The sequence below is a fragment of the Gigantopelta aegis genome, chromosome 4 (genome assembly GCF_016097555.1).
Source record: "Gigantopelta aegis isolate Gae_Host chromosome 4, Gae_host_genome, whole genome shotgun sequence".
In the NCBI taxonomy this organism is placed as follows: Eukaryota; Metazoa; Mollusca; class Gastropoda; order Neomphalida; family Peltospiridae; genus Gigantopelta; species Gigantopelta aegis.
Window position 1 is genome coordinate 12845134 of NC_054702.1, and position 13281 is coordinate 12858414.

Here is a 13281-nt window from a genome sequence, read left to right on the forward strand (position 1 = left end):
AAACAATCCGATAATGGGTTGATTCTAATGAAAGAGGACCAACGCATCAGTAATATTCACCCTCTATTAGCTGTAGGACAGCTGTCGATAACGGAAAGAAATGGCCGTTTAACGACACCGCGGTAGATTTCTAAACTACGGTTTTAATGTGTTTAGAGTTAAAGTTTACGACACGAGTTCGGACGACACCGGTTAATTGGGGCAAACTTCGCCATGCAGATGTCCACTACAGAAATATAGGTTCCAGAATACCATGCAACATATGTCTTAACACAATTGATGGGAATATCATGCAACATATGTCTTAACACAATTGATGGGAATATCATGCAACATATGTCTTAACACAATTGATGGGAATATCATGCAACATATGTCTTAACACAATTGATGGGAATATCCTGCAACATATGTCTTAACACAATTGATGGGAATATCCTGCAACATATGTCTTAACACAATTGATGGGAATATCATGCAACATATGTCTTAACACAATTGATGGGAATATCATGCAACATATGTCTTAACACAATTGATGGGAATATCCTGCAACATATGTCTTAACACAATTGATGGGAATATTAAGGAAGGAAATGTTTTATTTAACGATGCACTCAACACATTTTATTATTTTATTTATGGTTATATGTCCTCACACATATTGAGAGAGGAAACCCGCTGTCTCCACTTCATGGGCTCTCTTTTTTATTAGCAGCAAGGGATCTTTTATATGCACCATCCCATAGCCATGATAGCACATACCACGACCTTTGGTATACCAGTCGTGGTGCACTGGCTGGAATCGCGTATCAAACAGACAGACAGAGAGAGAGAGAGAGAGAGAGAGAGAGAGAGAGAGAGAGAGAGAGAGAGAGAGAGAGAGAGAGAGAGACACACACACACACACGCAGACAGACGACAGACAGACAGACAGACAACGACAGAGACGTACATCATACAGTGAGATAGGTTACAATAAATCCTGACACGGTTAATGAGATACAGACCACGCAACAAAACATTCATACTTTGTCGTCAATAAATCGCCGCCCCTAACGAGAGATCTATAGATGATGACCAACATTTGTAAATATGCTCACCACCGAAGCTAAAAAAAGAAGAAAAAAGGTTCAAGGTCATCCTGCGACAAACAAAGCCACCGTTTTGACGGACGCTGGCTTAAATGTCCTAATGATGATGCATCCACTGACTTAATGCGTTCCCCGAACACGACGTGTGTGCGTACACACGTGACGCACAACCAGCCGACAGGCCGTGGGTGCACCAGTACTCATGATTATTATCAGCCATGGCTCCTATCCCGAACTATAATTGACTTGTATTTTATCAGCCAGTATTATTACGCATAATATAACATTATAACAAGGTGTTTATAATCTAATACTCGGAGCTTTCGAGTGTGGGAAACATGATGACTCACGCCCACACACCTAGAATCACCCGCCCACGTGGTGGCAATATCGCTACTCACTGACAATGATATAGACCGAGAAAAAAAGAAAAGTCGGAAATAAAGTCACACGTCTGCGTACATACATATACATATACATACATACATACATACATACATCATACATACACACACATACATACATGCATACACATATACATACATACATACATACATACATACATACATACATATACATACATACATACATACATACATACATACATACATACATGCCACAGATTTGAGTCCCAGAAAGGATTTAAATTATTCCCTGCGCCAGTGTGTTATCCATGTATGTAATAGTCACACCCGACATACATATAATATACAGATATTCACACATCAAGACATACAAAACATGTATACAATATACAATATCGCGATAGTAGAGTGTGTATCTTGGTACATCTGCAAGGTTATGGCGATTCGATGCCACAGGTTCGAGTCCAAGCAACGGCCTGAGACAATTTGTGAGGGAAATTTTTTTTAAATTATCCCTGCGCCAGTGCGTCAATATCTGTGTCTGTTATTATCCAATCCGACGTACATACAATATAAAGATAGTTATATATCAAGGAAGGAAGGAAATGTTTTATTTAACAACGCACTCAACACATTTTATGTATAGTTATATGGCGTCAGACATATGGTTAAGGACCAAACAGATATGGAGAGAGGAAATCCGCTGTCTCCCCACTTCATGGGCTACTCTTTTCGATTAGCAGAAAAGGGATCTTTTATATGCACCATCCCACAGACAGGATAGCACAAACTACGGTCTTTGATATACCAGTCGTGGTGCACTAGCTGGAATGAGAAATAGAGTCAGATATCAATGCACACATACAATATTTTACACAATATTATTATTGAAGACATTTATCATAATGGATTTCAGAGGAGATCCGTCTCTAACAGGCCATGAATTCTGGCCTTTCCCTTTTGGTAGTGTCCATGAAGGTCTGTCGCAGATCAGTTAAATATGAGGGCGATGTGGGGCGAGGTGGGGTGAGGTGGGTTAGATGCAACATTGCTTGGCGTGAAATTAATTTATCGGAACTGGTGAAGAGACTGCACAGAAAACAATGACAGTATCCCATCACACACCTGAGTGCGAACAACTGTTGCAGTTCATCACAGACTTGGCAAGAATGCCACAGTACTCTACCTGACGTAAACAAGGCAACTACTGAAGCGTGTACAAAGACATAGAAACATATACAAGCTATCTATTAAAGAGCTACTAATGCTTTCTCACAGAACAGACTCATAAGCGTACGAGATAGGGGGCAGGGGGCGGGGGGGGGGGGGGGGGGGGGTAACCGTAGTGCTGGTGTAAAAACCCGATACCGTTTTACCATGTATCCAGCAGATATTGAGGGAGGGAACCCGTTGTCGCCACTTCATGGTCTACTCTTTTTCGATTAGCAGCAAGGGATCTTTTATATGCACCATCCCATAGACAGGATAGCACAAACCAGTCGTTGGGCATATGCTGGGACAAGAAAACCCCATTCAGAGATAGTTAGGATATAATTTTCAAATATTTAAACCGTCAACTCTAGATATTAGCCAGTATGAAATTACTTCGGTTTATATACGTTTTTTTTTTTTTTTTTTTTTTTTTTTTTTACCCAGCTTTACCCAGCTTTACCTTATCATGTGCCATTTGTTGGCCAATCCAAAGTATTTTCGATCGTTCTGGTGTTTGTTGTAGCCGTCAGACATTTTGCTGTTTTTGTCAGTCTTCTGTTATATTAACACGTTTTGGTCATAAATAACTTGTAAACGTTGTTCGAGTACAATTTTTACCAGTGGTGTACGTAAAAATGGTGCGCGCAATGGGTTTTTGTATTTTGTACCACAGGCACGGCGGAAGCAAGTAGGCATTGGAGGAGGGGGGGGGGGGGGGGAGGACTGAGATCGAGGACGCAAAGCAAATTGTCTAGGGGTGTTCGGGGGGTTTGCTCCCCCGTAACATTTTGAAAACTAGATGTCATGAAATGCATTGTACAAGTAAAATTCATTTACTACCAATCATATTTTTGATTCAGAATTATTGGGGGGGGGGGGGGTAGAGCCCCTCCAGCCCCCCTGCTCCGCTGTGCCTGAACCATATTGCATATATATATAAAACATACGTCAAACATATATACTGCCCTTAGTTAATTTTGTTGAGGGTCAGCGGCTTAGAGATAATAACAAGTTAAAAGGTTTGTTTTGTTTAACGACCCCCTAGAGCACATTTTTTTATTTATACTATCAAAAATGCAATATCTAAGAAATCTGCCACGGTTTGGTGAAAACTTTTTTTTTTAAATAAAAGACAGAAACTGTCCAAACAAAACTGTGTCAATTGAGAGAGAGAGAGAGAGAGAGAGAGAGAGAGAGAGAGAGAGAGAGAGAGAGAGAGAGAGAGAGAGAGAGAGAGAGAGAGAGAGAGACAGAGAGAGAGAGAGAGACAGAGTGCGCCAAGCTGGATGACCGTTATATATAATTGTCATAAAACATTTATTTTTTTTAAAGAATCCAATAGTAATAAAATTAAATAATGTTCTGACAATAATGAGATAAAGAAAATATTATATAGTTTGGAAAATATGCTTGGCCAATTATACATCACGAAAAAAAAAAGTCTTATTAATCAGATTCTCCAAACTCTTACATAATAGTTTTATTGCAGTAGCAAGATTATATCTATATGTTCATAAAATATTATATAAGAGTTTCCACATTATTATCCTGCCAATGAACTACAGCCATGTGTTATAATAATGAACAGAATATAAACATCTGCTACAGGCAAGTTACAGCTTTGTCCATTATAATAATTATTATTTGAATGCAAATTTCTCAATCGGCTTCAGTTATATACCCCAACACACCCAATAAAATACAATACAATTGGTGTGTGATATATGTTATTGGCATGGTTAAAAGCAGGTCGATATAATGCTGGAAAGAAGATTTATGAAGACAAAAATGCACCCCTACAAACAAGTTACTTACTTTTTCTAGGATGTATTATGTATATTTTCAAACATTACTTTGTTGGGTTAGACAGTAAGACACTTATCACGCGTCTTGGGTATATTTATTCCATTATATATTTGTACATGCATGCAAAACATAAAACACAGAGAAACGTTTTCAATATTTTATTTACATAGCAGTTTGCATAAAAATAGGCAATTTGAGTATTCCACATTGTATCAAGTATAGTGTGAGGCACAGTGACGTCAACATTCAGAACAGCTCAGTAAAATAGCAGTGCCACATTCCATTTGTGATGACCACTTAAAGGCTCATATAGACTAAATGCGGTGCGTGCGTGCGGTCCGGCTAAACAAATAAAAATACATTTCAATGACAGCATCTAGCCTGGACGCGTGTGATGCGCGTGTCTGTAAAACGTACGCGGCCACTCACAATGAAATAATCGTATATGATGTAGAATATTGTGCCCAAAACGCAAGCCACAGACGTATCAGTCACGCACGCGCCGCGTCCCATCTATACGAGTCTGTACACGATGTACAGTATGAATATTAAGAAGATTCGTATCGCGATATGGGTACTCCGTAAATAGGCGGACACAGGGGATGGGAGTAGCGGGTGGTCACACCTAGTTTCTCACACTGTAAACCATGTTTTGATTTATTTGGCCAAAATAGTCAACAAAAGCGACATGCAGCTTACTAATTTGAACCCGCATTCCCAAATTCCTGTATCCTCCACGACTGTATCACTATCAAGATATATACCATAAACAGTATTTACAGTGATCCAAGGAAGGAAGGCTTGTAAGATAATAAACAGAATACTTCATACACGTTTGCAGTTTATTGTGTAAACCCTTTTCTTTCTTTTTTAAACATGCTTCCATATTATGAAATGATCTTAAGTTAAATTATGCATATTGTATTGTCATCATACCAGTAATTACGTTGGCTTTGAGATGGACCCTCCCCCCCCCCCCCCCCCCCCCCCCCCCACCACCACACTATCAACAATTTAACAATTTTGATAAGATGTTTTGTATTCAAACGCAAGCTTTAGTTAGCCCAGAAAAGAAAAAGCCCGAGAAAAGCCCAAACAAAACAACTAAAAAACCCAACCAACCAACAACAACAAAAAAAGAAAATAATAAAATAAAATAAAAATATTGAAATTAAAAGAAATAAAAGAAAGTAACAAAGAAACAAATAAATAAATAGAATAAAAAAGACATCAGACCAACCAAGTGCACAGTATCTTTCAATGGGCTCTTTGACTAATTAATTATATTCGCCATTGTTCAACTACAATTCACTTTGGCGATTCAACAAACTACCACGTTAACCCTGCGGTAAAATAAAAGTTAGCAGCGTAATTATCACAATCGGCGAATAACGTCAAAATTAATGTAATAAGCGAGTGGATTATTCGACAGACCCGTACCCAACATTGTTTTCATGATTTAAACAATACGTGTAGACATTGAGATGTTAAGTTATTATGGGCTATAAAGATACATTCAAACATTCTCAAACATAATGATCATTGATGTCTTTCAGAACACGTTCGAACCCCCACCCCTCATTCGTCTTAAATGGAGTGAAACCCCTCTAAACCGGACACCCATGATACAAAGAAACATTTCGGGTTACGGGGTTTCCGGTTTACAGAAAGGTTATGTTCTGTACTGATTATATAAAAAAAGGATCGTAAAATCCGTCCTGTTGTGGGTGAATTCCGGTTTACAGAGGTTCCGGATTTGAGGGGGGTTTCATTGTAATAATTTGGAAATATTAAGATACCCCCGCCCCTACACAGTTTCTTATTCATTATACATGTAAACTAACAAGTCTAGAACCCGACATTTGCGATCACTATATTGTATTTTATTGTTTATATACAACAAGCATTTTGTATTCCAATTTCTCTGTTTAGTATCCCAAATGAATAACGCTTGCATTGATAATCTAGATTTAGACAAAAACTAAATGTTAACTTCGCAATCAGTGATACTGTGACTTTTATAAAGTACTGTACATCATGAAAACTCATGAAATTAATGCGAACAAAACACCCCCCACCCCCCAAAAAACAAAACAAACAAATAAAAATAAAATAAAATACAAAATAAAAAGTAAAAATCCCCAAACAACAATAAAACAACAACAATGCCAACACACAAGGTGAGCATATGTTATAATACAGGTACTATTTTTTAAAAGAAAATAATCCTATAATGAACATAAATGACGCATATATAACGTCGTGTTTTGCCTTAGGGGTGACATATGTGATTAAACCAATTAAAAATATGCGGGAAATATTATTATTTATTATTTTATATGAAACAGTTTGCAGTAAGATTTCCATTGATCTAAAAGATGTGTATAGTTCTATAATAATAAATTCAGGAAAATCGATATATTACATTTCAACTTGATTTTCGTATATTCAACTAGTGTTCAAGAAAGCTGTCCAAGCGAGAGACGGAGACAGACAGACAGACAGACAGACACACACACACACACACACACACACACACACAGACACAGACACACAGAGAGAGAGAGAAAGAGAGAGAGAGAGAGAGAGAGAGAGAGAGAGAGAGAGAGAGAGAGAGAGAGAGAGAGAGAGAGAGAGAGAGAGAGAGAGAGAGAGAGAGAGAGAGAGATAGGGGGATAAGCTCGCTGCCGAGTCGTTACACAGTCTTACTGCAGTCTGGGTAAACATCGGTTCTAGTATGCGAACCCAGTAGCTATCATCCTTATGTGTCCGCTGGCTTAACCACCCTACCACCAAGGCCAGCCCGTACAATCATCTCGAGAGAAGCCAAGGACGTGTCACCCACAATGCACGTAACGCGTAGTAATTTGAAAAATTCAATTAACCACGCGAACAACGCCCGGCAGTGTCCGGGTTTATCCCCGCTACGACTGCACATGCAATCCGAACCAATCGCCCAGCGGAAATCAATAATCTCTTTTCTTAACTCACTTTACAGAAGAGCTTCATTAGGAAGTTTAACTATTGCATGAGCTGGACAAACTAACACCGGTTTCATTACCGCCAATACATGTTGGGAGAAAATTTCCTTACAAACTCGTCTTAACCTATTACTCCCCCCACCCCAAATACATTGAACTCAAAAACAATGCTACTTCGCTAATAAATAAAATGACATGAACTTTCTGTTTGGATTTTTGTTGTCAGTGTTACGTTAAAGTTAGCATCCAGTCAGTGGGCCCACTGGGCAATTTCAGCTTCCGGCCAGTGCATCATGACTGCTATATCAAAGGCTGTGATATACGCTATCCTGTTTCTGGGACTGTGCATATAAAATATATCTTGCTACTAATGGGAACATGTAGCGGGTTTCCTTCCTAAGACTATGTCAGAATTATCAAATGTTTTGCATCCAATAGCCAATAATTAATAATCAATCTGTTCTAATGGTGTCGTTAAACAAAACAAGCTAAGTTTAAAGTTAGCAACAGTGAAGATAATGAAATTTTCTGTACGTTTGAATACATGAGTGTCTGTCTTCGTCAACTTGGCTGATCAGATTAAAATTCCGTTTTAAAAAGTTGCAACATCATAGCTAGAAGTACTGTATTTCGCTTTGCATATACAACTCGGGAATAGCCAAAGTCATGGGCGTACATAGGATTTTGAAAAGGGGGGTTCCAAAATAAATTGCAGAGATATTGGGCATATATTTATATGTTGAGTAAATATAATAATGTCAGATATATTAAATTATAAAAAAAGCGATTTCGGGGGGGGGGGGGGGGGTCGGTCGAACCCATCGACCCCCCCCCCCCCATGTACGCCCATGAAAGTGTAACACGCATTCTAATTTCTTGCCGCGTAAACAGTTGCGTTTAGTATGCTTTGATTCCCGTCTTATCACGCTGTAAGAAATGTTATGAAATCAGCTAATTCACAAGACATACGAGTTGCACGACAGCACACTTGTCAGCAACATCAGCATGAAATAACGTTACGAACAGTCAGCCTCATCCGAACGTACATATTGTTTAGGATCTTAACTTTACGCGAATTCCGAAATGTTTTTTCATTATAATTACAAAGACTTATTTCCAAAAAGAGGCAACACGGCAAACCAAATTACAATACGTTGAACGTGCGTCATTCAAATAGTCAGTTAAGTTTATGAGTAATCACGTATCTCGTTGGATACAAATCACTCATCGGTGAGCTTTAATGAAAAAAGGTATGGTTAGTCTGAACTAGATAACCACATAATGCCAAATAAAAAAAGTAAATTGGTTAGCGTCCTCGCCTGACTTAAGAAATGCTCCCAACCCACTTTAAAAAAACCCACACCCTTAAAACGTTCCATACGATGTCTAGCAAATGCAAATGCGAAAAAAAAGAAAAAAAGAAGAAGAAGAAGTTTCTCCCGAGTACAGATGAATATATTTCTGGAAATGTTTGCATTCAAGAGGGAAAATTGTTCGCGGTTTAGAACTTGGCGTTTGTTAGTGAAAACTATATAAATAGCAAACGATAGATTTGTTTTTTTATTTTTATATAGATTTTAAAGTAAACAAAACAGACGTATAGACAGTAACTTTTTATTAAAAAATCAAACATTACTACACAGATGTATTTAATTTAGCTACAGGATTGTGCAATATATTGCAATATATATATATATATATATATATATATATATATATATATATATATATATATATATATCGCAATATTAGGTTAAATATCCCAATATCAAAAGTATGGCAATACCCAAATATACCAAGAAGTTAACATTTTGGTATTAAATTAATATTAGCATGGCTCATTGTTATGTTATGATGTTACGACTTAAATAGTGTAGCAGTCATAACAGACACACTCATCATTTTAGAAGGAAATGTTTTATTTAACGACACACTCGACACATTTTATTTACGGCTATATGGCGTCAGACATATGGTTAAGGACCACGCAGATATTGAGAGAGGAAACCCGCTGTAGCCACTTCATGAGCTACTCTTTTCGATTAGCAGCCAGGAATCTTTTATATGCACCATCCTACAGACAGGATAATACATACCACGGTCTTTGTTACACCAATTGTGGAGTACTGGCTGGAACGAGAAATAGCCAAATTGGTCCACCGACGGGGATCGATCCTAGACCGCGCATCAAGCGAACGCTTTACCACTGGGCTACGTCCCGCCCCATCATGTTAGAATGCATGACTTGGTTATATAATGTTAAAATTGTACATTCATTACTCCAAACCCAAATAAACAAACAGAAAAACAAACAAACAACAACAACAAATCGCAAAAAAACCCCAACCTCCCTCCCTACCCTCGAAAGTACTTAAAAAGGACGCTAACCAATTATTTGTTTTACTTGGCCTATCTGTAGTTTTGTCAACAGTGTTCCTATCTACACACACAGTGCAAAGGAGAACATATAAGAAGTTAAATTAACAATAGTCCAAACATTTTAGATGACGAAATCTGCCGACGGTTGTGGGTGGTATTTGTTTTCATGCGTTTGTGAAAAAACACAAAACAAACAAAAACAAGGTACAAGTGATAAATATGTATTTAAGGTAACATTAACAAAAAACAGAAGAAAAAAAAAAGAAAAAAAAAAAGAGAGAGAGAGAGAGGAAAACCGAGTAGTAAAAAAAAAAGAAGATATAAAAAAAGTCTAAATTTCTGAACGCAATATTACTAACACAATGTACACGTACAATTATTTTACTGTTGGATTATGGTATCAGGAAAGTTGCAGCTTGCTCGACTACAATGCTAATAAGGGTACACATTGATATCCAGTAAATGCGGGTATTGACATTCATACAAAATTATAAATAAAACATTAATCGTGGAAAACAACAGAACATGCCAATTGCAACTGCAGTAGAACGCAAAGTTGTGTATTCCTCAAATTAAATAAAATAAAATGTGCGCAATATAAAATCAAAACAGAAGTATTGACATTTTTCTTTGTGGAATGTTGACAAGTCAAAAAGAGGTTTAACAATTAGTGAAGCACAGCCTCAGAGAAAAAGGGTTAAACAAATAACGTTTAAAAAGGATTTCATAACGTCCAAAGAAAACACCAAAACAATAGTATAGATGACATATAAAACAATAATTGTTACGAAGAATACACGACAAGATCCCGCACAAGTTCCACAACTAGAATACTGAACCTCTAAGTAATTACATACACAGCTAATTGTTTGTTGCTGTTATCAACATTAATTCTGGTAAATTACTATAATTTAATTCTGTATTCAAGACTCAAGGTTTTTAAATATTTATATTATATCAAAAGTATTAAAATTAATTGATAGAAATGTACAAAGAAATGTTGCACAATGAATTAATATATTGCTAGACTCTAGACTACAAATTGCCAGTTGGTCAAATTTCTGCTGTCGCGACTTCTAAGACTGTCGCCCCTGCGTGTGCTGTAACCTCACCGTGGTGCAGGGGTGTAACATTCTCTTTGAGAATGGCCAATACAGCACAAATTGAAGTTTGGAGTAAAATTCGGTGTCCGTAAAATTCTGTGATATTTGTATTTGTATTTTTGCACAGTTCTTTACACTGTTTTTGTTTAAACCTTGAATTTTTATATTGATGTTGGTCATCACTTTATTTATTTGCATTACCATAGTTGGACACCCAATAGCCGATGTATTTTTCGTGCTGGGGTGTCGTTAAATATTCATTCATTCATTCTAAGACTGTCGAGTTGCTACTCTGAGCTCTCTTACAAATCGATTCTCGTCGTGTAACCCATTAGTTGTTAATCTAAGCGCACCAGTAGCAAGTCGGGAGTTTGGAATATTACAACGCAACAGACGAGTTGGCCAACGTTCTGCTGGCCGATGGTAGTCTGACACTAGCATTAACTAAGGTGCCACATTTCGTTTTGGATTTCTATTTTGGAGACGGGCAAGAGCCATGCTAAGACCATGTTCCTACGAGGCATAACGAACTTCAAACTCGTAACCAGCTAACATGTTTAACCATATGTGTGACAATTACGCACATGCAGCGACAATAGTTACTGCGCATGTAGATACTTTTCATCAAAATTAACCCATCTCAACAAACAATATATAATACAAAGTGCTGCGTGTATATTCCATACAAAGTGGGCGATTTATTTTAGTTATTTTGTTAATGTGATCTGGACCATCCGAGCATCGGGTCCACAAACACTGACATCAAACATTTTGTTTTGCATTCACCTATTACTATCAGGCGCAAATTGCGTTCTCAGTAGCATAATCATGGCTTTAGGTCACACTAATGTGGGAACAACATGTTGTTATGGTCCGTTTTAAGTACACCAAGATAGCTTTAGTGCAGTAGTGTTAATACTAGCTGGTTAAGAGTTGTATATATTGAGAAATGCATTTAAAGTTATTTTAATCTAATTACAGCTAAACGTTTCATTGATTTGGAAGTGAAATGTTTTGAGGATAACATGTCTGTTTAATTTGGGCTGGTTTGTTTTGAGGATAACGTGTGTACTTAATTTGGGCTTGTTTGTTTTGAGGATAACATGTCTGTACTTAATTTGGGCTGGTTTGTTTTGAGGATAACATGTTTGTACTTAATTTGGGCTGGTTTGTTTTGAGGATAACATGTCTGTTTAATTTGGGCTGGTTTGTTTTGAGGATAACATGTGTGTACTTAATTTGGGCTGGTTTGTTTTGAGGATAACGTCTGTACTTAATTTGGGCTTGTTTGTTTTCGGCACACCTTTTATCGCCTCAACGTTGGTGCAATCTAAATCCATGATAATGCTTAATCTGCAAACAAAGGTTACCTACATTTGTACTTCTTTCAGTGGACCGTATATTAACGATTACTTTCATTTTTAATTAATTTAACCGTACTTATGTTATTACGGTTCAAGCATTCTATATCAGGCGCGTGTGCGTGAATTTTAACGGGGAGAGGGGAGGAGATGGGACTAGACTGTCGCGGACGAACTTTATTGGGGGGGGGGGGGGAAGGTCTGAGGCATGCCCTCTTGGAAAATATATCGAGACTGTCTGTCTAGGACAGAGGTTAGTAGTAAATTGTTAGTGAGAGAGATGTCTGGTGCTTGGACGAACATCTCCACACCGAGCCAAGAAAACTCACTTTGGGTTGGAGACACACACATACTTAATACTGGGAACTACCAGAACACGTCACCCTTATGGCACCTCACCGTCATCCCCTGTGTTGTAGTTTGCGTTTAGCAGCTTAATATATTTCGTTTTAGGAAATAGGTCTTCATTAAAAAATTTTTTATATATATATAATACACAAATGCATTTTCAAATCGTTTTTTTTATTGCTACAAGTAGGTCGACCTCTGTAGTAGAACCTAGTATTTAAATAACCCACTGGCTCGAAGTTGCTTATTTTAATTACTAAATTGTAACTGCATGTGATATGCTACCATTTATATAACAACATGTTGTGATGCTCGAATGTAAGGGTGGAAAAAACTAAATTTGTGTGGTCAACCTACATTGATCTTTTGCATGTCAGTTATTAAGTGGCTGTACTTTCTAAACATAACTGTCACGAGGTCATCGCTATATTGTCCTATTGTTGACAAGAGTATATTCGGCGATAGAAATTGTATGCAAATGTGAATAGTGATGTGCAACCCTAAGGCGATGACGTAACCACTACTCCACAGACTGGGTGTTTGTGTTCCATGTATTAAAGGCGGAGACCCTAGTTTCAACCCGTGAAAATGGACACTACGTTTAGTTAATCTACAAACCTGTAACACATTTG